Source organism: Chiloscyllium plagiosum, unplaced genomic scaffold, assembly GCF_037043375.1.
Source record: "Chiloscyllium plagiosum isolate Xiang-an unplaced genomic scaffold, Cpla_swu_hap1 HiC_scaffold_5, whole genome shotgun sequence".
Classification (NCBI taxonomy): Eukaryota; Metazoa; Chordata; class Chondrichthyes; order Orectolobiformes; family Hemiscylliidae; genus Chiloscyllium; species Chiloscyllium plagiosum.
In genome coordinates, this window is record NW_028270143.1 from 46,317,463 (window position 1) to 46,344,708 (window position 27,246).

Consider the following 27,246-nt stretch of genomic DNA (forward strand, 5'->3'; position numbering starts at 1 on the left):
TTCTACCTTTTATCTTGGCCTGCTTGGCACACCCTCCTCATTCCTGAAGAAGGGTTTATGCCCGAAACATCAATTTTCCTGCTCCTTGGATGCTGCCTGACCTGCTGCGCTTTTCCAGCAACACATTTTTCAAACCAAGTATATAGTCAGATATAGCTTTGGGTATGTTCACCGAGCTGGGAAGTTGATTTACAGATGTTTCATCCCCTGTCTAGGGGACATCTTCAGTGCTTTGGAGCCTCCTGTGAAGTGCTGCTGCGCTGTGTCTTCTGGAATTTATTTGGTTCTCTTTCTGCTGCTTCCTGTTGCTTGTTCCAGTTGTTCATTGTCGTGGCTGGGATATTGGGTTGAGGTCAATGTGTTTGTTGATGGAGTCGATGGATCAGTGCCATGCTTCTAGAAATTCTCTGGCTGTCCTCTGTTTAGCTTGTCCTATGATCATTGTGTTGTCCCAGTCAAATGGTCCTTGCCATCTGTGTGTACAGTTACTAGGGACAGCTGGTCGTGGCGTTTAGTGGCTAGTGTTCATGGATGCGGATTGTTAGTTGTCTGCCTGTTTGTCCCATATAGTGTTTCATGCAGTCTTTGCATGGAATCTTGAAAACTATGCTCGTCTTGCACATGATGGGTATAGGGTCTTTTGTCCTGGTGAGTTGTTGTTTGAGCGTGGCTGTCGGTTTATGGGCTGTCATGGATCCCATTGGTCAGAGAAGTCTGGCTGTTAGTTTTGAGATTTTTTTTTAATATAAGGAAGCATGGCTAGTGTTTTGGGTCTTTACGCAAACCTTGACTATCGTCAGACAACTGAGACAATCTATTCCATCATTGCTGCCTGAAGTTTAATCTGCAGGGGCATATGAAGTTGATAGTTATCGTCGTGGTTTTGGGGAGCAATCTGCAAAATTAAAAGTGCATCAGGAAGATTGCAGTGGGAGAGAGAGAGATGATAGTTGTTTTGGATAGAAATTCAATTCTTTACTATTGTGACCCCCAGACTTGCCAGTGTGATGTGATCTCTGCCATGATGCACTCATTTCAGGTATTCATCTTACAGACATTTCAATAAAGACACAATGCAACCTTGACTGTTGCCCTGTGATCTCTAATATGGTGTCAGAGTGGATTGAGTGCAGAGGAGCTGTATAGAAGCACAGATAATATTAAAGGATACAAGAATGTTCAGAGCTGCTGAAAGCTCATGAGAACGACTGAAAGTTATGGAAAGGGAACAAAGAAACCAACCATATAAAGTACTTGGCAAAACATGATAGTTACAAATTTTCCCCTCCTGATGCCAGTTGAAATTAACTTGATATGAAGCAGAACAAAAAGTTTTCTCCCTCACAATGGTAAAATTACGAAACTGTGACAGATTCAATTAATAAACCAAAGCAGTTAGCAGTAGCTACACATTTTTCACATCTTAAATCTCCGAAGTACAACAAATAAACATGAACAGCAGAAAGTTTGAAAGCCTTGATGACATATTTTGAACCTCAAGTTAATGGAAAGAGTGGGATGTTTTCAATACTATGACCAATGTTGAAGAGTTGATTGTTCAATTTAACTGGATTAATACAAACTATAGAATTCTGTGAATTTGTGCAATTAAACAATAATCGATTTGAAGGTAAAAACAGGTAAAAACAACGACTGCAGATGCTGGAAACCAGGGTCTAGATTAGAGTGGTGCTGGAAAAGCACAGCAGGTCAGGCAGCATCTGAGGAGCAGGAAAATCGACGTTTCGGGCAAAAGCCCTTCAGCAGGAATAGAGGCAGGGTGCCTGCAGAGTGGAGAGATAAATGAGAGGGAGGTGGGGGTGGGGAGAAAGCAGCAGATGATAGGTGAATGGGGATGGGGATGGAGGTGATAAGTCAGAGAGGAGGGTGGGGGAAGATAGCAAAGAGTACAATGGGTGAATGGGGGTGGGGATGAAGGTGATAGGTCAGAGAGGAGGGTGGAGTGGATAAGTGGAAAGAAAGATAGGCAGGTAGGACAAGTCATGAGGGTGGTGCTGAGCTGGAAGGTTGGAGCTGGGGTGAGGTGGGGGAGGGGGAAATGAGGAAACTGGTGAAATCCACATTGATGCCCTGGGGTTGAAGTGTTCCGAGGTGGAAGATGAGGCGTTCTTTCTCCAGGTATCGGGTGGTGAGGGAAGGCGGTGGAGGAGGCCCAGGACCTACATGTCCTCAGCAGAGTGGGAGGGGGAGTTGAAATGTTGGGCCACAGGGCGGTGATGTTGATTGGTGCAGGTGTCTCGGAGATGTTCCCTAAAGTGTTCTGCTAGGAGGCGCCCAGTCTCCTCAATGTAGAGGAGACTGCATCGGGAGCAACGGATACAATAAATGATATTGGTGGATGTGCAGGTAGAACCTTGATGGATGTGGAAGGCTCCTTTGGGGCCTTGTATAGAGGTGAGGGAGGAGGTGTGGGCGCAGGTTTTGCAATTTTTGTGCTGGCAGGGGAGGGTGCCAGGACGGGAGTGTGGGTTGTTGGGGAGCGTGGACCTGACCAGGTAGTCACGGAGGGAACGGTCTTTGCGGAAATCGATTTGAAGACAGGATTGTAACATACATAAGAGATCCTAATGTGACAGCCGCTGAAAGAGGGAAAACTGACTCCCAGGAAAATGATCAATGTGGAAAAGCGTGAAAGTTGTAATTCAGTAGCTACACCATATTCATGACAGAACAGAAGAGACCTTCCAAGATACTGAAAAACATTCCAGAGCAAATCTGCAGAAACATCACAGCCAAAGGGTAGGATGTAAATACCATACAAAGGAAAATAAGGTATGTGCAGTATGGTAAAAAATCTGTATTTGAATCATTTTGCATACAGGGGTATGGCTAGAAGGAAGCACATCAAGCAATTGCAGGTGACTGCTGGAGACATATCAGCCAATGATTCTGAAAGTCATCCTACAACATACAACAGATTCATTTAGTCAAATCAATGGTTTGCAACGGTGTTAGGAATACATATCCATATTTACAAATTATGTGAAGAGCTAGAAGGTATTAGATTATTTGTGCACTTTCTGAGTGAAAAGCGGTTCATACCAAGGTTTGAAGGGAACTGCATGTGGTTTCTTGGAAGTTAAGTGAACAGTTTCATATGGGATATGATACACATGCTGATGATATAAAGTTAAATGACTTTGGGAGAAACATAATGCAGTTAAGATTTTAGAGGGAAAAGGGAAGGAGTTTCTTGTCATTAAATGCTGGTGTAGGGGTGTGAGGAGGTGGGGGGCAGTTGCTATGCTAATTGTTATCTTGCGTCAGTTTCTGCACGTGCGTTTTTTTTATGAACCTAGAGGGTCAGAGAAGAGGAGAAACGCCTCCAAAGCAGCGGCATGGCTGCAAGACTATCTGTGTCTATCTGTCTCTCTCTCGGCTGAAGTAGTTGAGAAACTGGCAACGTTTCTGTTGCTCAGTACTTTGATTACCTTGTAAACCTTGAAAATCAAAAACTGTGACCATTCTCCAAAGAGTTGATCCAGTTTGATTTCATTTTGAACTGGACCTCGATTTGCAAGATCTTCCATCAATCTACTGCTGTCAACAATTTGGTACGATCAACAAGAAACAAGGTGGATTGTGAGAATTCATCAAATTTTATCCTTTGTCTTTCAGACGAGTAGCTTCTTATACTTCTAGATGGTTGTCATTGTGGGCCTGGAAGATACTTTCTAAGGAGTCTTGGTGAATTTCTGTAGGGCATCTTGTAGATGGTACATACTGTTATGTTGGTGAAGGGAGTGAATGTTTGTGAATGTGATGCCAGTCAAGTGGATTGCTTTGTCTTGGTTGGTATCAAACTTCTTGAATGTTGTTGGAACTTCCCCTATTCAGGTAAGTGGGGAGTATTCCATCATTCTCCAGTCATATTCCATCATATTTCATATTCCATCATTCATGTAGATGGTGGACAGCTCTGGTGAGTCAGGGGATGAGTTACTCAGCAGAATTCTATACCTCTGACCTGATCTTGTAACCATTGTATTTATATGGTAGTCCAGTTCAGTTTCTGGTCATGGTAACCCCTCGGATGGTAATAATGGGAGATTCAGCAATAAAAAATGTCATTACATATCAAGGGGTGATGGTTAGATCCTCTCTTCTGTTGGAGATGGTCATAGCCTGGCACTTGTGTGGCACAAATATTAATTGCTACTTGTTAATGCAAACCTGGATACTGTCCAGATCTTGTTGCTTCAATATCTGAGGAGTCACGAATGGTGCTGAATATTGTGTAATCATCACTGAACATCTCCACTTCAGAACTAATGGAGGAAAGGTTGTTGATTGCAGCTGAAGATGGTTCATCCTCGGACACCACCCTGAGGAAATCCTGCAGAGAAGTCCTGGAGCTGAGATGAATGACCTCCAGCAATCACAACCATCTTGCTTTGTACCAGGTTTGACTCTGATCAGCAGATTACAATTGTATTTAGTTTACTAGGGCCCTTTGATGCCACACATGGTCAAATATGGGCTTGATGTCAAGGACAGTCATTTATACAACTTTGGAGTTCAGCTGTTCTGTCCATGTTTGAACCAAGGCTAGAATGATGTCAGGAGCTGAGTGGCCCTGGTGAAACCCAAAAAAACCTGGAGTGTTCGGTGGCTATTGTAACTGCTTTATTTCTTTGGTTTTCAAATGGTGATAAATGTTTGCAAATTAAATATATATAAAGTTGAATTATATTTACCGTGTGAGTGCATGCAAGGTATTTTCAACTGAAGTTTATGTCATTGGTTAAAGTGGTGTCAACATGGTCACATTGGCAGCTAATCAGAAATTTTGATTGAAATGAACCTATCTGCAGATTATTTTCTTTCCTCCATGTGAGAAAGAATCTCAACGTCACTTGGTGCATCTCACAAAACTAGAAGCTTGAAGATTGAACTTCTTTCTATTCTTTCAGCACTTCTTTCTACTCTATCTGGCACTGAACTCTGCTGGAAGATCTGCTGATTTTTAAAAATGGTATGTTCTGGGTTTCAGCGAATCGTCCATCAAAGATATGAAGGGAGGTGATAGGGAGAAACCCGTGTGGAAATTTAATCCCTTGGTGTCCAGGGAATTATGGCCAAAGGTATAATTATCTTTCACCATTATAGCAATGTTTTTCTCGCTGCACCATCGGGCTTTTTAGCAAAGTTTAGTACTTAGCAAGGTAAGGACTGTTGGTGCAGTGAAATGAAATATTTTCCCACTTTAGAGGCGCATCAAACATTGTCAGATATAATGCAATTTGATACAGAGTAAATTTCATCTGCCATGGCAGTCTCAGAAGAGCACCCCTATTACACCACTGCTATTTTTCCCAATTCCCACAACAGCCATCTGTAATGATATTGATTGCTCTTGTTAGAGATGAAAAAGAAACAGCATCAATAGCTCCGAGTAAACAACAGTTTCATTGTTAGAGGAATAGTCAGACAGATAGCTGGTCTGTAATAAAGGAAACAGATACTGAACCATGGCTGCTTGGTAAAGGCTTCAACAAAGTCCTCTTGAGTCGTGTGACATTTTTCGTCCCTTTAACAATACATCCTTATGGCTTCTCAGACAGAGATTGCCAACTGTGTGCCAAATTAGGAATAGCTTTGTACTATAATGTACATGTCCACAGAGATCTGGATTGAGACTTCTTGAACTCATTCCTGACCCTTTCAGCCAGTGGACCAAAGACACTCTTCATCAGAGCAGGCTGCATTTGCATTTAGCTCCAGAACACTATGCTGGCCTAATATGCCATATAATTCACCTTAAATGTTAGGATAAATTCAGTGCACCAGACTTCCAGTGGGAGCACTGATCATAAGCAATTACAATTCTGAGAACAGACATTACAGTTTTGAAGCTCTAATGCTGATTTGTATTCCCTTTGAGCTAAGCTTGCAGCTGAGAGAATAGTGTTGCTGAATTTACCCTGTAAAGCAGACTTGGTTCTGAATCTAGCAGCAAGTCCAATGCAAGTAAATACATAGATTTGATTTCTGACAAAATAAGCTTCAATTTTAACCGAACTCTGCAGGGATTGGGTTGGTTGCCAATTTACAACACATCTCAAATAACAATGTTAGGTTAAAACCAAGGCTGTAATTTCTGAAATATCAGTGGCCTTTAGGAACATTCTGGTTGATTTTAACCACATCCACATAAGCAGCAGAGGGTCACCTTAAGATTATGTTAGGAATTAAAAATTATGAAACACAACCTCAATCGACAGTGCATATGTTTGCTGCAAATTGTTCAGTGGCTTTAGGTTACATGGGAAGCCTGAGTGTCGTGTTCAACTTCCCACTGCATTTAGGAGACTGATTCAAATGTAAGGATTGCTGGCCGGATTTCCTAGGGCTCACAGCGGTTTAATGACACAGCAGCAGTTGGTGGTTGTGATGTGGTTTTTAGAGCAGACCTTTGCGTGCCAGAATAAAACAGGAGTGCTTCTCAGGACTTCAAACAAGCCTTTGGCCATCCTCACAGCTTCAGTCTGTGGCTTATCCTCTTCAACCTGCAACCCTGAATGTCCTACCCCACAATCTGTTGAGTCCCCTCCCCTTAGTCCATCGCCTTTGCATCCTGATTGTCGATCCCCCACTCCTATCCCAAACATAACTTCACAATTTATAAATCTCCTTGAATCCTGGTGACCAGCTCTCATAGTCTTCAGTTGTAACCATTTGCTACTGGCTTTCCAACTCAAATTGAGTTGAAATTCTAAATCTGGCTTCTGGACTGAAAACTGATTATAAAAATGATAATAAGGCCCTGCCATTAAATTCAGTGGGATCCCCACCTGAGTAGGCTTTCTACATTTGCTCTTCTGCTGCTACATTGTTTGCAAATATTGTGGTTCAAATTCAACCATATCCTTGCAATACAAATTAAAACCCATCAGTATAATTTGCAAAGAATGCATAACACAAGGTTAAGACAAAACAAATCTTTTCAGAGCTTAATAAAATTGAATTAATTTACTATACACAATTGCCGTGTCTGATTATTTCAATTCTGCTATGTATTTCCCCATTTCTCTTATCATACTTCAGGATGTGGTTATTGATGGCAACATCAGCATTTATTCTCCATCCCTTGTTCTGCTTGAGTAATATTGCTGCCTGTGTGGTGAGGGTAGTCCACAATTCTGCTAATAAAGGTGTTCCAGCATTTTGACTCAGTGACTATATAGGAATGGCAATATATTTCCAAGTCAGAACATTGTGCGATATAAAGAAAACTCTGGAGGATGATTGTACTGCAATGCATTTACCCTTTAATTTTAATTGAGTAAATAAACTAAGCTTAATTTGTCTATCAATCTTCGAGGTGATAAAAATATCAGGTTCAGAGATGCTATTGAAGAAGTGTTTGATATTTTATAGATAGTACACTCTCCTGTTAATGTATACCAATAGACAATAGACAATAGACAATAAGTGCAGGAGTAGGCCATTCTGCTCTTCGAGCCTGCACCACCATTCAATATGATCACGGCTGATCATCCTTAATCAGTATCCTGTTCCTGCCTTATCTCCATAGCCCTTGATTCCACAATTCTTGAGAGCTCTATCCAACTCTTTCTTAAAATAATCCAGAGACTGGACCTCCACTGTCCTCTGGGGCAGAGCATTCCACACAGCCATCACTCTCTGGGTGAAGAAGTTTCTCCTCATCTCTGTCCTAAATGGTCTACCCCGTATTTTTAAGCTGTGTCCTCTGGTTCGGCACTCACCCATCAGTGGAAACATGTTTCCTGCCTCCAGAGTGTCCAATCCTTTAATAATCTTATATGTCTCAATCAGATCCCCTCTCAGTCTTCTAAACTCAAGGGTATACAAGCCCAATCGCTTGTGTAAATGTTTTCACCAGTGGATGTGAGCAGATTAAGGGAACTGCTTTGTCTTGGATAGTGTCGGGTTTCATTGAGTATTATTCCAGCCACATCATCTATGCAGTTGGAAGTATTCCAACAAGCTCTTGACTTGTACATTGTAAGTGGTAAAGAGGCTTTGGGAAGTCAGGATATGAAATACTCACCACAAAATATCCAGACTCTGACAGGCTCTAATAGTCATGACACATGTTTCCTGCCAATGGTAACATTCAGGATGGGGAGGTTCATGGTAGAGTCTCAACATTGGTAGGAACATTGAATGTCAAGGGCATGTGGCTCAGCAATATTTTAATAGAGATTGTTATTGCCCAATACTCACGTGGCATGAATGTTACTTATTACTGATAGACCATGGTGGTACAGCGGGTAGCACTGCTGCCTCACTGTGCCAGGGACCAGGGTTTGATTCCAGCCATGGGTGACAGTCAGTGTGGAGTTTGCACATTCTCCCTGTGTCTGCTTGGGTTTCATCTGGGTGTTTCAGTTTCCTTCAACAGTCCAAAGATGTGCAAGTTAGGTGGATTGGCCATGCTAAATTGCCCATAGTGTGTAGGTTACGTGGATTAACTATGGTAAATGTGGGATTACGGGGATTGGGCGGGATGCTGGTCGGAAGGTTGGTGAAGACTTCATGGGTCAAATGGCCTCTATCTGTACTGTAGGGATTCTATGATTCAGAAGTCTAGGTGTTTTCCTGGTCTTCATGCATGTGGACATGAACTGCTTCATTATCTGAGAAAAAAAAATTGCAAATGTCATTAGTGAATAGGTCCATTTCTGACATTATGATGGAACATCATTGATAAAGCAGTTGAAGATGGCTGGGCCTAGGAAGCTAGAATTCCAATGATCAGAACATCTTCCTTTGTGCTCAATATGAAGAAGGGCTTATGCCCGAAACGTCGATTCTCCTGTTCCCTGGATGCTGCCTGACCTGCTGCGCTTTTCCAGCAACACATTTCCAGCTCAATATGAATAACCTGTGGAGAATTTTCAATGTGACACCTTGGAAATAAAAGTAATTGAATGCTGCCTTAAAATCAAGATTATTCTCTTTCACCTCACTTCTAGAATTGAATTCTTATTTTCATATTTGGACCAAGTTCTGAAACTGGATGATTCTGGTGGAACTGGTTATCACTGAGAGGATGATTGGCAGTTGATGTTATTTTAGAACCTTGCTGGTGACAATGGCCAAGCTAATATTGGGGAGACATGGGTTGAAATCCTACCATGGTAGATAGTAATATATGTATTCAATAAAAATCCATTCAGAAAAGCAGTTCTAATATAATCACTGTCAATTGTCACAAAACCCATCTGGTTCACTAATGTCCTTTACAGAGAAAATCTGTCATCCTTTACTGGTCTGGCATATAGATCCACAATATTATGGTGGACTCTTAATGGCCCTCTTGCAACTAGGGATGGGTAATAAATACTGGCTTAGCCAATGATGCCCACATCTCATGAAAAAATTAAAAAAAACAAAGGTTACCATTTGACCAGATACTGAAATGGACTAGCCATAAATCTTCTGATTCAATATGTGGATGTACCTATTAGAAAAGATGCAAAACTTGACCTACTCTTGGGAAATAAGTCAGGGCAAGTGACTGAGGAGTCAGTGGGAGAGCACCTAAGGGTCAGCGACCATAATTCTATTAGATTTAAAATAGTGATGGAAAAGGATAGACCAGATCTAAAAGTCGAAGTTCTAAATTGGAGGAAAGCTAATTTTGATGGTATTAGGCAAGAACTTTCAAAAGCTGATTGGGAGCAAATGTTCACAGGTAAAGGGACAACTGGAAAATGGGAAGCCTTCAGAAATGAGATAATGAGAGTCCAGAGACAGTATATTCCTGTTAGGGTGAAAGGAAAGTCTGGCAGGTATAGGGAATGCTGGATGACGAGAGAAATTGAGGGTTTGGTTAAGAAAATGAAGGAAACATACGTCAGGTATAGACAAGCTAGATCGAGTGAATCCTTAGAAGAGTATAAAGGCGGTAGGAGAATACTTAAGAGGGAAATCAGGAGGGCAAAAAGGGAACATGAGATAGCTTTGGCAAATAGAGTTGAAAATCTGAAGGGTTTTTTACAAATACATTAAAGGTAACGAAGGAGAGAATAGGGACCCTCAAAGATCAACAAGGTGGCCTTTGTGTGGAGCCGCAGGAGATGGGGGAGATACCAAACGAGTATTTTGCATCAGTGTTTACTGTGGAAAATGACATGAAAGATATAGAATATAGGCATGATTTGGAGATGCCGGTGTTGGACTGGGGTGTACAAAGTTAAAAATCACACAACACCAGGTTATAGTCCAACAGATTTAATTGGAAGCACACTAGCTTTCGGAGTGACGCTCATCAGGTGATTGTGGAGGGCTCGATCATAACACAGAATTTATAGCAAAAATTTGCAGTGTGATGTAACTGAAATTATACATTGAAGAATTGATTGTCTGTTAAGCCTTTCATCTGTTAGAATACAGTGATAGTTTCACTTCTTTCATGTGTAAATCACAAAACCCTTTTTTTTAAAGTTGCATTCTCGGGTTAGCTGTTAACAATGGTGATAGCTAGACAATATGTTGAAGGTGTTGGCCCCCTGTGTTCTCTGTCTATGACCTGATGTTTAGATTGATTCCAATCTAAAAAGTGAAATAACAGAGTTTTACATAAATTCATGCAGTTTTTGAGCTCAGAGTTCGATATGAATCTATGTGGTTTTTGAGCAAAGTGCAATGTAACTCTGAAAGTACCAAAAGAATTCACCACACACAATATATATGTGTGCATGTGGGTCTTTGACTGTCTGTGTGTGTGTCTGCCTGGGGTGGGGGTTGTGAGTTTGAGAATGTGTGTGTGTGTGTAGTGAGTGCAGAGTGTCTTAAGTCTGTGAGGGGGTGCATGTGTGGGAGTCTGTGTGTCTATAAGGGTGTGTGTGGGTGTCTGTGTGCGCGTCTGTGTGTATCTGTGTCCGTGTGTATGTGAGAGTGTGTGAGTAGGAATATCTGTGTGTGTGTGTGTAGTGCAATGGTGATCACCTGTAATGTGACATGAACCCAAGGTCCCGGTTAAGGCCCTCCCTATGGGTACTGAACTTAGCTATCAGCCTCTGCTCAGCCACTTTCCTCTGCTGCCTGTCCCGAAGTCCACCTTGGAGGATGGTCACCCGAAGTTCCGAGGCTGAATGTCCTGGACCACTGAAGTGTTCCCCAACTGGGAGGGAACCCTCCTGTCTGTTGATTGTTGTGCGGTGCCCATTCATCCGTTGTCGTAGCCTTTGCTCAGTTTCCCCAATGTACCATGCCTCTGGGCATCCCTGCCTGCAACGTATAAGATAGACAATGTTGGCTGAGTCACACGAGTACCTGCCATGTACACGGTGGGAGGTGTTCCCACGCGTAATAGTGGTATCTATGTCCACAATCTGACACGTTTTGCAGCGTCCAAAGTGACAGGGTTGTATGGAGTTTTCCTGAGAGCTGGGCAGTTTGCTACGAACAATGATCTGTTTGAGGTTTGGCGGTTGTTTAAAGGCAAGTAGTGGAGGTGTGGGGAAGGTCTTGGTGAGGTGCTCATCTCCATTGATAATTTGTTGCATGTCACGAAGAACATGGCATAATTTTTCAGCCCCTGGGAAGTACTGAACAACAAAGGGAACCCTGTCTAACTAGACCATCAATGCCATTACCCTGCATGCTCCATAGACTCCTTTCATTCACAAAGTGGGCATTACCAAACCACCAGCCTCACCAATTCTGTTCTTGGACTGAATGGCATACCACTTTAGCTTCCATGACTTTGGACAGTTTGGAGCTCAGAGACACTGAGTCCTTGTATTCTTCTGTCAGGTCACTATGGCATGTATCTCATGCATCTAAATCAGATGCAGCTTATGGTGCTTCACTTATTTCCTGGTGCTTTCTCATTTTTGTGCTTACTTTAGAACTCGCAACCTGACTGGCTTGCATTGTTTTTTCATGTATATGCTGTTCAATCCTGACTTATCAGCTACCAGCCTCTGTGTCTTGCATTTCTGTTTAGTGCAGAGGGAGGAGCAGACAGTTTGTCAGAGCACTGAACAGTCAAAGGAGGTTTATTATTTCTGTACAGCACCATGCTAATTCAATGCAACGCCTTCAGTTTATGATAGCAGCTTACATGGCAAACACACTGTGTATACTTTAACCAAACGACCACATCTGGAAGTCAAAGCGGACCAGTCCTTCTTGGCATGAAGCAGGATTATCAGTCCAGGGGTTGGCCATGGTCAATCAGTTGGGGATTGAGCCACCTCAGGGTTCGAGGAGACACCCATCCAAGGACTGGGCACACATAAGCAGGGCAATGCTCCTAAGTCAGTTCAGCGAGTGCGCCACATTCATTCATGAGGTTTTAAATATTAATCACAGAGCAGGATTATCTGGGATCAATCAGTGCAACCTTGATGAAAGTGGGAATCTCAAGTCTGGGTTGGGCCATTGGATTAGGTTGGTAAGGGAATGATGATAGTGGAAGTGGACAATTCAAGATAGAAGGTCATTTTTCCATAGAGCTTAGGGAACAGTGAGAAGCTGTGAGAGGGAGTGTTCTCACTATAAATAATCACTGGCCTCAGTATGAGGAAAGTGTATGGCCAACAGGGCAATGGCAACTCAGAAAGCCATAGGCTTTGGGGGAATAAGGGGAAACATTAACAGCAATATAAGGAGGTTGAATGGAAATTGGGGAGAATGAAATGTTATCAATGATGTAGGGACAGCAACACAATGTAAAAGTGAAAAATGTGGGAATCATCTTGTGTCTCACGAGAAACCTGCAATTCACTGACAATGACATAAAGTTGAAAACTTCCAATCTTTGCACCAAACACAACTGTGCAATAATGAGTCTAAACGGCTGCCATCTCATGCAGAGTAACTTGCTGTTTTTCTCTTCAGGGACAGCGTAACTTCAGAGGCCCTGCTAGGGACAATGGTATTAATCATGCATCCACTGATTTTGCAATGCCACCAACATGCCCTCAAATTAGATTTGTTTAAAAGATCACTCTTTTGGCAACAACTAACACTACATTATAACACTACATCAGACAGTTTGCATCAATTGGTCTCCTATCATGTGAGACAGGTAGACACAAAATTAAGAGTCTCACCTGACCTTGACATTTTTTTAAGATTAGATTGCTTACAGTGTGGAAACAAGCCCTTCGGCCCAACAAGTCCACACCGACCCATTCCCCCTACACCTAACAATTTAGCATGGCCAATTCACCTAACCTGCACATTTTTGGACTGTGGGAGGAAACCGGAGCACATCCACGCAGAGAATGTGCAAACTCCACACAGTCAGTGGCCTGAGGCAGAAATTGAACCTGGGTCTCTGGCGCTGTGAGGCAGCAGTGCTAACCACCGTGCCACCCCTTTCTTCATCAATGTTCAAACTTGATGTGGAAGGCAAAGCTTCAGAGCTGCCACATTCTCAATATGTATTGGCATGGTCAGTGATGTTCAAGGGTGACATTTTTTGGGAGGGTGCTAATAGAATGCCTGAAATTCATTCCCCCAATTTAACATTAGAATGTTGGATTTGCAATATACATCTGCATAAAGTTTCATAGTTTGGGCCTCCATATAGAGGCTAACATTGCCCTCCTTGTGAAGCTTCAAAGCTACAGTGTGTCAGGACATAACCTGTTGCTGTATTGTGACTGATATTAGGAATGGGATACTATTGCTAACATGCCACTCTATTTCTGATATTTCCCACAGAGTATCAGTTCAATATAACTGAGGAGGAACATGCACTTGGACGATTCTTTACGGCCTTATTGAACATGTAACAACAACATCAAAGAAGTTACATTCAATTACAATGTTGTCAACAACTCCAACACAAACAGCAACAGCAACCAGAAAGCCTCCAGCGGGAGAACTAACAGGAGCCTGAGGAGAATGAGCAGATCCTGAATCAACTGGCCTCGCTGTCATTACCTACAGCTCTCAGAGAACCAGTACAGGCAAAGAACAAGGATGGCGCATGCCATTATCACCAAATTGTGTCATCACGCGACATTTGATTGGATTCATTTATTGTCATGCACACTTTGTTACAAAACACAGTGGAAAGTGTTTATCTTGGCTTGTCTCTGTCCAGCCAAGTGAAACAGCATCTACCCTATCAAGTTTGCTGAATATCTTTTGTATTTCAATGAGATCACCTCTCATTTGTCTAAACACTGGAGGCGATATTGGACATTGAACAATCCCCACATTCCAAAAATCAATCCAGTGAATCCCCCCTAAGGCAAATATTCTTTGTATGCTAAGATCAAAAGGTAACTGTAGTCCAGTTTGGTCTCACTAAAGGCTCTGCACTTTCAGCAGGCTGTTTCAACTCTAATACTGTACTCCTTTTCATAAAGGTCAAAGCATGGTTTTCCTTCTGAACAGTTTAGGAAGGTGGGAATTTACTTAGGAACAAGAATAGACCATGTCCTTGGAGCCTGCTCTGCCATTCAAAAAGATCATGGCTGATCTACATGTGGTCTCAACTCTACTTTCTTATTTGCCCCATCCCACCTACCCTAATAACCCTTCACTCCCTTGTTTATAAATAATCTACCGAATTCAGCCTTCAATAAATGAATTGACCCAATCTCCACTGTTTTCTGGGGAAGGGAATTTCATAGATTGAAAAAAAATACTTCCCTTCATCTTAAAAACACGACCTTGTATTCTTAAATTGTGTTTCGTCATCGTAGACTCTTCTTAAAGGGGAAAAAAAAACCCTCAGGATCTATACTGTAAAGTTCTCTCAAGAACTTGTTTGCTTCAACAATGTCTCCTCTTATTTTTTTCTAAATTCCAACTGGTAATTGCATAACAAGTTCGGCACGGTGGTACAGTGGTTAGCACTGCTGCCTCACAACACCAGAGACCCGGGTTCAATTCGTGACTCTCTGTGTGGAGTTGGCACATTCTCCCCGTGTCTGTGTGGGTTTCCTCCGGATGTTCTGGTTTCCTCCCACAATCCAAAAATGTGCAGGTTAGGTGAATTGGTCATGCTAAATTGCCCGTAGTGTTAGGTGTAGGGAATGGGTCTGGGTGGATTGCGCTCCGGCAGGTTGGTGTGGACTTGTTGGGCCGAAGGGCCTGTTTTCACACTGTAAGTAATCTAATCTAAACAAAAAGTTCAATTTTTCTTCAGATCATTAGCTCTTTATCCCAAGAATGTGTTGAGTAAGTCTTCTTTAAATTACTTCTAATGTAATTAAATCCTATTTCAAATAGGAAGACCAAAATTGTACACAGTAATCTAGATGTGATCTCACCAAAGCTTTGTACAGCTACAGGAAAATATCCTTCCTCATATTCCATTTGCTTTGCAATAAATGTAAACATTCAATTTGTCTTCCTGATCATTCACTGTATCTAAATGCTAGTTTTTTAAGAGTCATGTACCAGGACATCCAGATCCTTCTGCAACTCTAAATCCTGCAATCTCTCTCCATATTAATGGTATACTGATTTTCTACTTTATTGTTCAGCTAGCTGTATCTGTATTTGAATTTCCTATATTTTATATTCGCGGACATCCAAATCTCTCTGATTGTCAAAATGTAATAGTCTCCCATCATTTAAAATATATTCAGTTTTCTATTCTTACTACCAAAATGAATAATCTCACATTTTCTGACTTTAAACTTCATTTGTTACCTTCTTACCCATTCATTAACAAGACTAAGATTTACTATGTTGTGGTTTTGGCACACGCCATTAACTCCTCCCAGCTTACATTCCCATTTAACCTTGTATCATCAATAAATTTGGATGCATTACACACAATCTAGGTAATTAATATAGAATTCAAATAACTGAGGGTTCAGCACTGTTCTTTGTGAAATCCCACCAATAACAGCCAGCCAATCTTAGCAAATGAATACATGAATGAGAAGCAGACAATTTGGCAGCTCTACAGCCTACTCCAAAAGATCATGGCTGATCTCTTTGTGTTTCAAAATCCACCATCTCGCCCAATAATCTTTGATTCTTTTGTTTAAGAGGAATCTATGTATCTCCATTTTAAAAATGTTTATTGATTTATCTTTACCAGCTTCTGAGGTAGAAAGTTCCAAAGTTGTATAACCTGCTGAGGGAAAAGAAATTCTCTTTATCTCCGTGTTCAGAGTGACTCTAAATTTTACAACAGTGTCCCCTTGGTTCTGGGCTGCCTCACAAGAGTAAACCTCCTTTCCATGTCCATCTTGACAAGACCATGAGAACCTTAAACACTTCAATGAAATTATCCCTCAATCTTCTGCATTGCAGGGAATACAAGCCCACTCTGTTCAATTTTTCCCCACAAGTCAACCTGCTCAGCCCAGGTATTTATCAAGTAGACTTCTTTTGAATCACCACCAACACATTTACATCATAACTTATATAAGGAGACCAAAAGTGCTCACAATAATCGAGAAGTGGTCTCACCCATGCCCTGTGTAACTGAAAAAGAGCATTCCTACTTTTATGTTCGATTCCCATCATTATAAAGGTTAGTATCCAACATTCCCTTTAGGTTATGTGGCTGCACAGTTGCTCCTATGATCTGCCCAAGGCAATTGGTATGCTAATGACGCTTGCAGCATTGATTTCTGATTCTTTATTGACTGCGTCAATGAACATTGATTACATCTTATTAGCCCTCCAAATTTCTTGCTGGACCCATATTAAGCTTTTGTGACTCAGTGATACCTAGATCCCTCAGAATTCTGCACTCATTTTCCATTTAGTAATACTTTCCTTTTTTTTGTTCTTGCTAAAAGTGAGCAATTTCATATTTTCTCACATTATACTCAATTTGTTTAATTTAGTCCCATCAGTTAATCTATCTGCAACCTTATTATTTCCATTTCACCATATGTGTTCCTAACTCTCTTTGTACATCAACAGGCTCCCCTTTACCCAAGGAACATGTTACTTTTTCAAAGAACTCCAATTAGTTTGTTCAAATGATTTCTCTTTCATAAAACCGTGCTGGCTCTTCTCGGTTACCTTGAGTCTTTCCAAATGCAAAGCCATAATCTCCTTAATGACCAATTCTAACAACTTCCTTATAACATGCTAACCTAACTGGCCTTTAGTTCCCTATTCTCTACCTTATTGCCTTCTTGAACGGAAGAATTTTCCAGACTGATGGAACCTATCCAGAATCTAGTGTATTTTGGAAAATTAACACCAAAGCAACTACCATTTCATTAGCCATTTCGTTAAAGTCAGTAGGAGGAGGCCCGTTAGGACTCGGACTTGCCATTTTCTGCATCTTCCTCGGTTTGCTCAGTACTGCTTCCCAGATGATTGTAATTTCACCAAGATGTCTCTTCCTTCCACTTTCTGATTTACAGCCTATCACTGAAATTTTTTTGGTACGTTTAGAGAGAAGGCAGAAACCAAATATTTATTCATTTCATCTGCAATTTTCTTATTATTTCCCATTAAGTAGAGAACTAGCACTCACTTTTTTACTCTGTCCTTTCCGGGAAAGGAGCAGGTCTGAAGAGGAGTCATATTGCTAAGAATGGCTCAGAATACTAACTCTATTTCTCACTCCACAGATGATGCCAGAACTGTTGAGCTACCCATGTATCTGTTGTTTTATTGGACAAAGTGGAATTGTATTGATAATTTGGATTTTCCTTGAAAAATTTGGTTATTTTGTGGAACTATTTCCCCATGGGGATCATAACATCTGTAGATAGGTTTTGAGGAATTACATGGTGAGTTATTAGATGCAGAATTCCAAGCCTTTGTTCATGTGACCAGCTTTTAAACGTCTAGTCATGTGGTGGCAGATGATAATGCCATTGAATGTCCAATGTGAGGTGTGATTTATATTTATTTTTGAGTTTGGACTTTGAACAAGTGGCATGTGAGATGTGATCTGTGATCTATCAAGCCAAATCTTACTCTGGGATCTACTTTGTTCAGAAATAAGATCAGCTGGGACCATAACACGTGCAGCTTGACTGGGATTTGAATTCACTGGATTTACAAGGCATTTTGGTCTTTCTTTTTAAAATAATGAGTACATGCTGGTTCTGTCATAAAACTGTGCAGTGATGGTAAAGTTTATCGCACTGATTTAAAGATGGCTTTGAATGTTGCCATTAATTTCTGAAAGTGGAAGATATAACTGTAGATTATCTGAAATACTTGTCTAAAACCAAACTGAGAAAGGTAGCAAGTAAATTAAAGATAGAAGTTGAAGCAGGATGATGTAAGGATGAACTGCTTCAAGTGATTATCCAACATTTAGAATTGGGAGAAAGGAAACCTGAAATCGATATGTCACTGCTGGAATGATCCAAGATACAGTTTGGAATGGTAAGTCTTTAGTTAGGAGAAAAGCAGAGACTAAAGGAGAATGAGGAGAGAGACAAGCAGGTGTCTTTGACAATTTGAAAGCTGCACTGACAAGTGCACTAGTTTTCGTGGAAGATGATGAGATGGGATCAAACAGTCTGCCAGTTATTTTTCAAAGAAACAGAAATCAGGTGAGGTAAAATATTCAATAGTTGAATCTTGTGTATATCATTTTGAAATAGGCATCACAAATAGTGTGGAAGATACTGTTGTTTGTACAGACCACAATCCTTTGACTTTCTTGGAACTAGAGCTTATGATGATTTCAAGTGAACTTCATCCTTCAACTGTATAATTTGAAAATCATTCATGTGCCTGGAAAATAAAATGTTCTAATGGACACTTTATCAAGAGTACATATGGAAGACACCAGTGCCATGCTGTTCATGGAGTTATATAAAGTATGGTTGCTGTGTAACTCATTGTATGTTTAAATCAATACTTTGCTGTCAATACTATAGAAGTAGTGTTAAGATCATTTTTGAGGGGCAATAAAAAATCTCTTAAAAGCTTTCTTTCTTCTTCTTTGGGAGAGATGTGATATGAGATGTGTGACTAACACATCTTAAAATCATTTATTTAAGAATTTGGATTTTGAACTAGTGGCATATGGATTTTATTCTGTGTGTATAAGAAGGTTTAACTTGCTAGTCTTTCTAGAGCCATGATTCCTTTTATGAAAGAGAGCTCCTGAAGTAGTAATGGGAAGTTATTTGCATTCTGAGCTTTTTATGATCACACAGAGTAAACATCGAGACCAGACTTTTTTGACTTGAAGGGGCTATATGAAGTTGAGAATATCTGAGCTCAGTTGTGTGATTAATCGAACAAAAAGCTATCAAAGATGGCAACTGAAATAACAGGATAAAACAATACTTAGATGTGATAGAGAAGGGAACTATCTCTGGTATTTGAAGACTGTAAAGTGATGGTGTTGGAATAGATGGGATTGTATTTTTATCATGTTTTGAAATCTTTCAGAATGGATTATATGTAAATAGTTTAGTTTGTTCAACTTTATCTTCATTTTTGAGCATAAAAATTGAATTGAACAATTTATTGTCACTTGTATTTAAAAAATAAATAAGAACATAAGAAATAGGAGCAGGAGTATGCCATCTGACTCATCGAGGCGAAAGTGAGGACTGCCGATGCTGGAGTTTACAGTCGAGAGTGTGGTGCTGGAAAAGCACAGCAGGTCAGGCAGCATCCGGGGAGCAGGAAAATCGATGTTTCAGGCAAAAGCCCTTCATCAGGAATGAGTCTGGGAGCCTCGGGGGTGGAGAGGTAAATGGGAGGGGGTTGGGGATGTAGGGAAGGTAGCTGAGAGTGCCATAGGTGGTGGAGGTGGGGGTAAAGGTGATAAGTCGGAGAGGAGGGTGGAATGGACAGGTGGGAAGGGAGATGGACAGGTGGGAGGTCATGAGGACGGTGCTGAGCTGGAAGGTTGGAATTGGGATAACGTGGGGGGGGGGGGAGGGGAAATGAAGAAACTGGTAAAATCCACATTGATGCCATCTGGTTGGAGGGTCCCGAGGTGGAAGATAAGGCATTCTTCCTCCAGGCATCGGGTGGTTAGGGAGTGGCAATGGAGGAGGCCCAGGATCTGCACGCCCTCGACAAAGTAGGAGGGGGAGTTGAAATGTTCAGCCACGGGGCGGTGGGGTTGGTTGGTGTGGGTGTCATGGAGATGTTCTCTGAAGCGCTCAGCGAGTAGGTATCCTGTCTCCCCAATATAGAGGAGACCACAGTGGGAGTAACGGATACAATAAATGACATGAGTGGATGTGCAGATGAAACTTTGATGGATGTGGAAGGCTCCTTTGGGGCCTTGGATGGACATGAGGGGGGGAGGTGTGGATGCAGGTTTTGCAATTCCTGCGGTGGCAGGGAAGATGCCAGGAGAGGGAGGTAGGTTGTTGGGGGGAGTGGACCTGACCAGGCAGTCACGGAGGGGACAGTCTTTACGGAAAGTGGATAGGGTGGGGAGGGAAATATATCTCTGGTGGTGGGGTCTGTTTGTAGATGGCAGAAATGGCGAGGATGATGCGATGTATTCAGAGGTTGGTGGGGTGAAAGGTGAAGACCAGGGGGGTTCTGTCCTTATTGCAGTTGGAGGGGTGGGGTTTGAGGATGGAGGTGCGGGAAGTGGATGAGATGTGCTGGAGGGCATCATCAACCATATGGGAGGGGAAATTGCATTTTTTAAAGAAGGTGGGCATCTGGTGTATTCTGTGGTGGAACTGATCCTCCTGGGAGCAGATGTGGCAGAGGTGGAGGAATTGGGAATAAGGGAGAGCATTTTTACAGGAAGCAGGGTGGGAGGAGGTGTAATCCAGGTAGATGTGAGAGTCTGTGGGTTTGTAGAAAATGTCAGTGTTGAGTAGGTCACTGTTGATGGAGATGGAGAGGTCTAGGAAGGGGAGGGAGGTGTCTGAGATGGTCCAGATGAATTTAAGGTAGGAGTGGAATGTGTTGGTGAAGTTGATGAACCATTCAACCTCCTCGTGGGAGCACAAGGTGGCGCAGATGTAGTCATCAATGTAGCGGAGGAAAAGGTAGGGAGTGGTGCCGGTGTAATTGCAGAAGATAGCCTGTTCCACGTAGCCAACAAAGGGACAGGCATAACTGAGGCCCATGCGGGTGCCCATGGCAACCCCTTTCATCTGGAGGAAGTGGGAGCATCTGACTCATCCAATAAGATCATGGTTAATCTTTTCACAGACTCAACTCCACTTACCTGCCTGGTCACCATAACCCTTAATCCCTTTACTGTTCAAAAATCTTATCTATCTATCTTTGCCTCAAAAACATTCAATGAGGTAGCCTCAACTGCTTCACTGGGCAGGAATGCTACAGATTCACGACCCTTTGGAAGAAGACGTTCCTTCTCAACTCAGTCCTCAATCTGCTCCCCTTATTTTGAGGTTATGCCGTCTAGTTCTAGTTTCACCTGCCAGTGGAAACAACCTCCCTGCTTCTATCTTATCTATTTCCTTCATAATTTTCTCAAAGATCCTACCTTATTCTTCTAAATGTCAATGAGTATAGTCCCAGTCTACTCAATTTCTCCTCATAAGCCAACATTCTCAACTCTGGAATCAAACTATTGAACCTCCTCTGTACTCCCTCCAGTGCCAGCACATCCTTTCTCAAGTAAGGAGATCAAAACTGTACAAAGAATGCCAGGTATGGCCTCATCAACACCCTCTCGAGCTGCAATATAACCTCCCCATTTTTAAACTCCATCCCTCTAGCAATGAAGTACAATATTACATTTGCCGTCTTAATTACCTGCTGCACCTGCAAATAAACTTTTTATGATTCATGCGCAAGGGCACCCAGATCCCTCTGCAATTTTTCAGCATTTAAATAATAATCTGATTTGCTTTTATTTCTTCCAAAATGGATGACCTCACATTTACTAATGGTGTAATATGTCACCACGCTCCAGCGCCATTTTGAGTTTCAGAAGATATTAAGATGTAACTAGAATACAACTGAAAATAGAGTTCTTCCTCCCTTTTTGTGCTCTGCTTGACATGAGTGGGGAGTCACCACAACTGGTTCTGGGCCCACCAATGCTTGACATGATCGAGCTATTCCAGGAATCCTGCTTCTAGGCTTCTATTGATGCTACTGCATTCCAGGAGTACCACACCTGGCCGACCAATCGATCCACTAGGAATACCGCATCACCGCAATTAAAGCCAAACATCCCGATTCCGATGCCAACCGTGGATGCTATCTTCCCCGCTGACTGTACAGGCTGCCTGTTGTCGCCACCATCTTGAAAGTCATTGCTGTCCCTTCGAGTCGAGCTGGGCCCGCCAACGAAGTCACTATCTCTTGCCGCTGGGGCCATATTTGCTGCCGTCACGAGCTCTCTAAGGGCTTCCCTCTTCACCCGCCCACCATGTTGCGCTCCCTCTTCCTCCCTCCCCCTGCTGGGCTCCCATTCCCCAAGGAGCTGACTCTTGCTGCCCCAGCTGCACATGCGCAGGCCTGCCCTTGTCTTGCCAAAGGCGCAGAAAAGTCTTTTAAAAAGGACAAAAAAAAGCGAAAGTAAAAAGTAAAAGTTAAAAGAAGAAAAAGAAACAAGGAAAGCAGCCAGAAACAGATGAGCCCCAGGCCGGGAGTTCAGAAGCAGCTCTGCCACTCCATTGCCATCTTGGAGGATTAAACCAGTTTAATTGCTGAAAACAAATCTGCAGTTTTGTGTGCTTGTGATTCAGTGTTAGTCCCCACTTCAATAAACACAAAAACACCTGTCCAGCCTAATTTCATTTCTGGATCTGACTTGTTTAGTAGAAACCTCAGCTAGGATCATAACAAATGTCTGGGGAGATGATCAGATTGTCTCTTGTTAGAGGTGGTAATTATCTGCCACTTGTGTGTTACTTGACCTTTATTAGTTCAAACAGATTTCAGATTCCATGCAATTGCAAAGTTACTGAATACTTTGCGATCATCAGTGAACATCTTACTTCTGACCTTACTTTGAAGGGAAAGTCATTGATAATGCAACTGAATCTGGATAAATCTAGGATGCTGTTCTGAGGAACTCCTGCAGCAATATTTTCTTAATACATATCCTGGTAGTATTTTCTTATCTCCACCTATCAAACTCTACTTCCTACACTTGCAACCCAAGATTCGTTATCACTTCTGTTACGTTTTTTAAATTATCTTAGCTCCACCCCCCCGACCCCTTTCACCCCACCACCCAGCCACCCTTCTCCACTTTGTCAGTCTTGTTGAAATGTCAAGTACTCTGATACATTTCATTCCCAAATGTGGTCAAGGAACCCTTGTCTGTGTAACAGCTATTAGAACAAACCAATGTATCTCACCTTGTAATTTCCATATGTAAGCCATGCTTTGAGTATCCAGAAAAAAGTCCTTTTACTTTTAATTTTATTTTACCTTTCTTGTCGCTCTGCCTATCTTTACCTAAATTGTTACATTGCTGAATGGCATTGACTTTCCTCTTCAGATTGATACATCTCCTGTACATAAACACTTAACTCCGTATTTTAGTTTAAAACACTATCTGCAGCCTGAACTGTAAGATTTGCCAGTATATTTGTCCAAGTTCAGTTCAAGTGAGCCGAAACCAATGGAATAGCTTCTCATTTCCCCTATAATGGTGCCAGTGAGCTTTGTATTGAAACTGTTGTCTCTTTGGAGGATATGATTCAACTCCCTGGTCTGTTTGACTCTATGCACACAACACCAGGTTATAGTCCAACAGGCTTATTTGAAATCACAAGCGTTTGGACCACTGCCTCTTTGTCATGTCAAGTGAAGAAAAGTACACAGGTACAACATTTATAGGCCTATGATCATACAAATGGTGTGAGTGGAGTGTTGACAGGCTGAAGAACAAGTCTCTGCCATTGATGAAAAGTGTCAGATGGTGTGAATAAAATGTCAACAGCAAGTGAACAAGTGAGCAAGTGAATAGCAACTCTAACACCAGCAACTTCACAGCAAAGTTGCATATGGTTTGGGTAACATGGCAGAGATTATTACCTTTGAAGGCTGTTTCTCGTGTCTTGAAAAGCTATTCAGACTTGGACTGGAGGATGATAACAAGTCTGAGTCAGAGGAACTTTGACTCACTAGAATAATTTCAATCATAGGCTAGTGAAGAATGTGTTCAGTACCATGCGTATCTCTGTCACAGTGTGTTAAATCAGTGTTCATTCATTCCTTAGCTTTTCCATGCTTAGTTTGTGGTCTATAACTACAAGCTGAAAGAAATAAATCTTTTAATTAAGAGTTTCCATCTCACTGTGGAGTCTTCAGACCAATTTGCATCCAACAAACTGCCCTGAAAACTCTATTCTCGAGTCGGCAACTGTTTCGGGTTCTATCATAGTAGCTGAGACAATATGCAACATTATAAAACAATTAACAATATTCATTTCTTTTAAAAGAAAGGCAATTTTCACCATCTCCTAAAGTTAGTGGATTCTTTAAAATATTCAGACCTGGGTTAGACTTCTCCGGTTCTTTGCAGAGTCACATCCTACCCATGTGCCAAATTTCCCTGAAATCCATCCATTAATTTTTTTTTAATAGATATTTTTATTGAAAATTTAACATATTTTTACAAGTTTACAAAATATAAAAATAACCCAAGTATCAACATTGATATACAATTAAATCTTAAATAAATAATAACCAAAATTTGACAAAAGAAAAATACCAAGAAAAAAACAAAACTTAACTAACTACTAATCTAACCTACAACCAACCAGAGTGTATAATTAAGTCTCTTACATAAAAAAACAACGGATAACACAGAAATTGGGTAGTGGGATACATGCTAAGAATGTATTAACATCAAATCGTAACAAAACCCGTATTCGTGCGGGATTCTTCTCCCCAAGGGGTCCCGGACCAGCCAGATTCACCATCTCAATTAAATAAAAGCCCTTGTTAGGATAGCCGAAATATCTGTATTTATATAATTCAAGAAGGGCTGCCATATTTTATGGAATAATGTAGTCTTTTGGTGCACAATATTTGTAAGGAAGTCAAGGGGAATACACTCCATAATTAATCTGTGCCAATTTGAAAGTCCAGGGGGGGCCTCAGCCACCCAGTTTACCAAAATATTTTTCCTTGCACAGAAAGAGAGAATAGAAAATAATCTCTTCCCGTGCATATCCAGGGAGGGTAAGTTCGAAAAGCCCAAAAGGAGAGGTACAGGGTCCACTCTAATTTCCATTCCTAAGATTTCAGTCAGAGCACTTGCTACTTTAGTCCAATATCTACGGATCTTATGACAGGTCCATAGGCAATGTACAAGAGTGCCCACCTCTATTTTACATTTGGGACACATTGGAGATGCTCCTGCCTTAAATTTTGCCAATCGATCTGGTGCTATATGGGCCCTATGAAGTATCTTCAGTTAAATGGCCTGAATTCTGTTGCAGATGGTGATTCTTCTGGCATTTTCCCAAATGTCATTCCATGGTTCTATAGAGATTTCTAGTCCCAAATCCTGATCCCATGTTTTAAACAGATTGTCCGTATCTCCCGATACTTCATCATGTAATAAATGATAAATAGTGCTGACGGAAGATACCCCCATTGGCCATAGCACTCTACATTCTCTATCTGATTTATAAAGACTATCTAATAACGTAGTCTTCTTCTGTATGTAATCTTGAATTTGGAAGTATCGAAAGAGGTCTCCATTAGGTAATCCAAAGTTCTGACACAGCTGTTCAAAAGACATCAGGACCCCTTCTTTAAACAGATCCCCTAAACATGAGATACCCCTGCATCTTAGAGTTTGAAAGTGGCATCTGTAAGCCCCGGTTGAAACCCCCAAGCTCCCACTATCAGAGCATAGGGTTGCCCTCATTTTGCCGCATTATATTCCAAGCTTTAATTGTGTTTAGTATTATAGGGTTTTTATAGTGGTCCATAATGATTTTCCTCTTGTCTGAAAATAAAAGGTTAATAAGTAGGCATTTTACTTGAGAAGCCTCGATGTCAAGCCAGATTGATTGCGTGTCAGAGAAGACCCAATCAGCTATGTAACTTAATAGGGAACTTAACTGATATTTCCTAAAATCTGGGAAATCCAATCCTCTCCATGCCTGTGGAAGCTGTAGCTTCTTCAGCTTAATGAGGGGCCGTCTATGATTCCAGATAAATGAACCCAACCAGCCATATAATTTATGTAGTGCCAGCCTCAGCAGCATCACTGGAAGCATTCTCATAGGGTATAGGAGACGGGGCAGGACATTCATTTTAATTAGTGCTATTCTGCCTAACCAAGAAATTGGAAGGTCTCCCCATCGCTGGAGGTCCTGCCTTATCCTTTCCAGTAAATGCACAAAGTTAGCCTTGTACAACTGACCAAATACTGGGGTAAAAAAAATGCCTAAATATAAAAAACCCTCCAGGGACCACCGAAAGGGAAAGTGGGATCCGTCCAATAAGTAGGATATACTAGCATAGCCTCCGATTTTGAGAAATTAATTTTGTAGCCTGAAAATACACTAAATGTATTAATAACTTGGATTAAGCGAGACACGGACATCAAGGGATTATTGAGAAATAGAAGACCATCATCTGCATAAAGGGTAATTTTATGTTTACCTGTACCAATCCTCAGGGCCGTTATATTAGGGTCAGCCCGTCTAGCTTCTGCTAGTGGCTCAATTATTAGCGTGAATAACAATGGCGAAAGAGGACATCCCTGACGGCAGCCCCTATCTACACTGAAGCTATCCGAGCCGAATCCATTGGTAATCACAACTGCTTTGGGATTACTATACAGTGTTGAGACCCATTTGGTAAACACCTTTCCAACGCCAAACCTTTCCAATGTGTAAAACAAATATGACCATTCAACCCTGTCGAATGCCTTTTCCGCTTCTAATGAGACCACTACTCCTGGTATCTTTCCCTGATGACAGGCTTGAATCACATTCAAAACCCTTCTAATATTATTGGATGATCTACGGCCCTTAATAAAGCCCATCTGATACTCCTTTATAATATGTTGCAATACCCTTTCTAGTCTCAATGCTAACGTTTTAGAGAGGATTTTAAAATCTACATTTATTGGTCTGTATGACGCGCAATCTTCTGGGTCTTTCCTTTTTTAAAGATAAGAAATATATTCGCCTCTTTCAGCGAAGGCGGGAGACAGCCCTGACTGTATGAATAGTTATACATGTCCATAAATGGACCAGCCAATATTCCTGTAAATTTTTTATAGAATTCAGCTTGAAAGCCATCTGGGCCAGGTACCTTACCGCTCTGAAGTTGCCTGATTGCGTCAAGTATTTCTTGGATTGTTAGGGGAACATTCAAGACCGATACCTGTTCCAGAGTTAGGTCCAGAAAAGTTAGGTTTTCAAAAAATGACTGCAT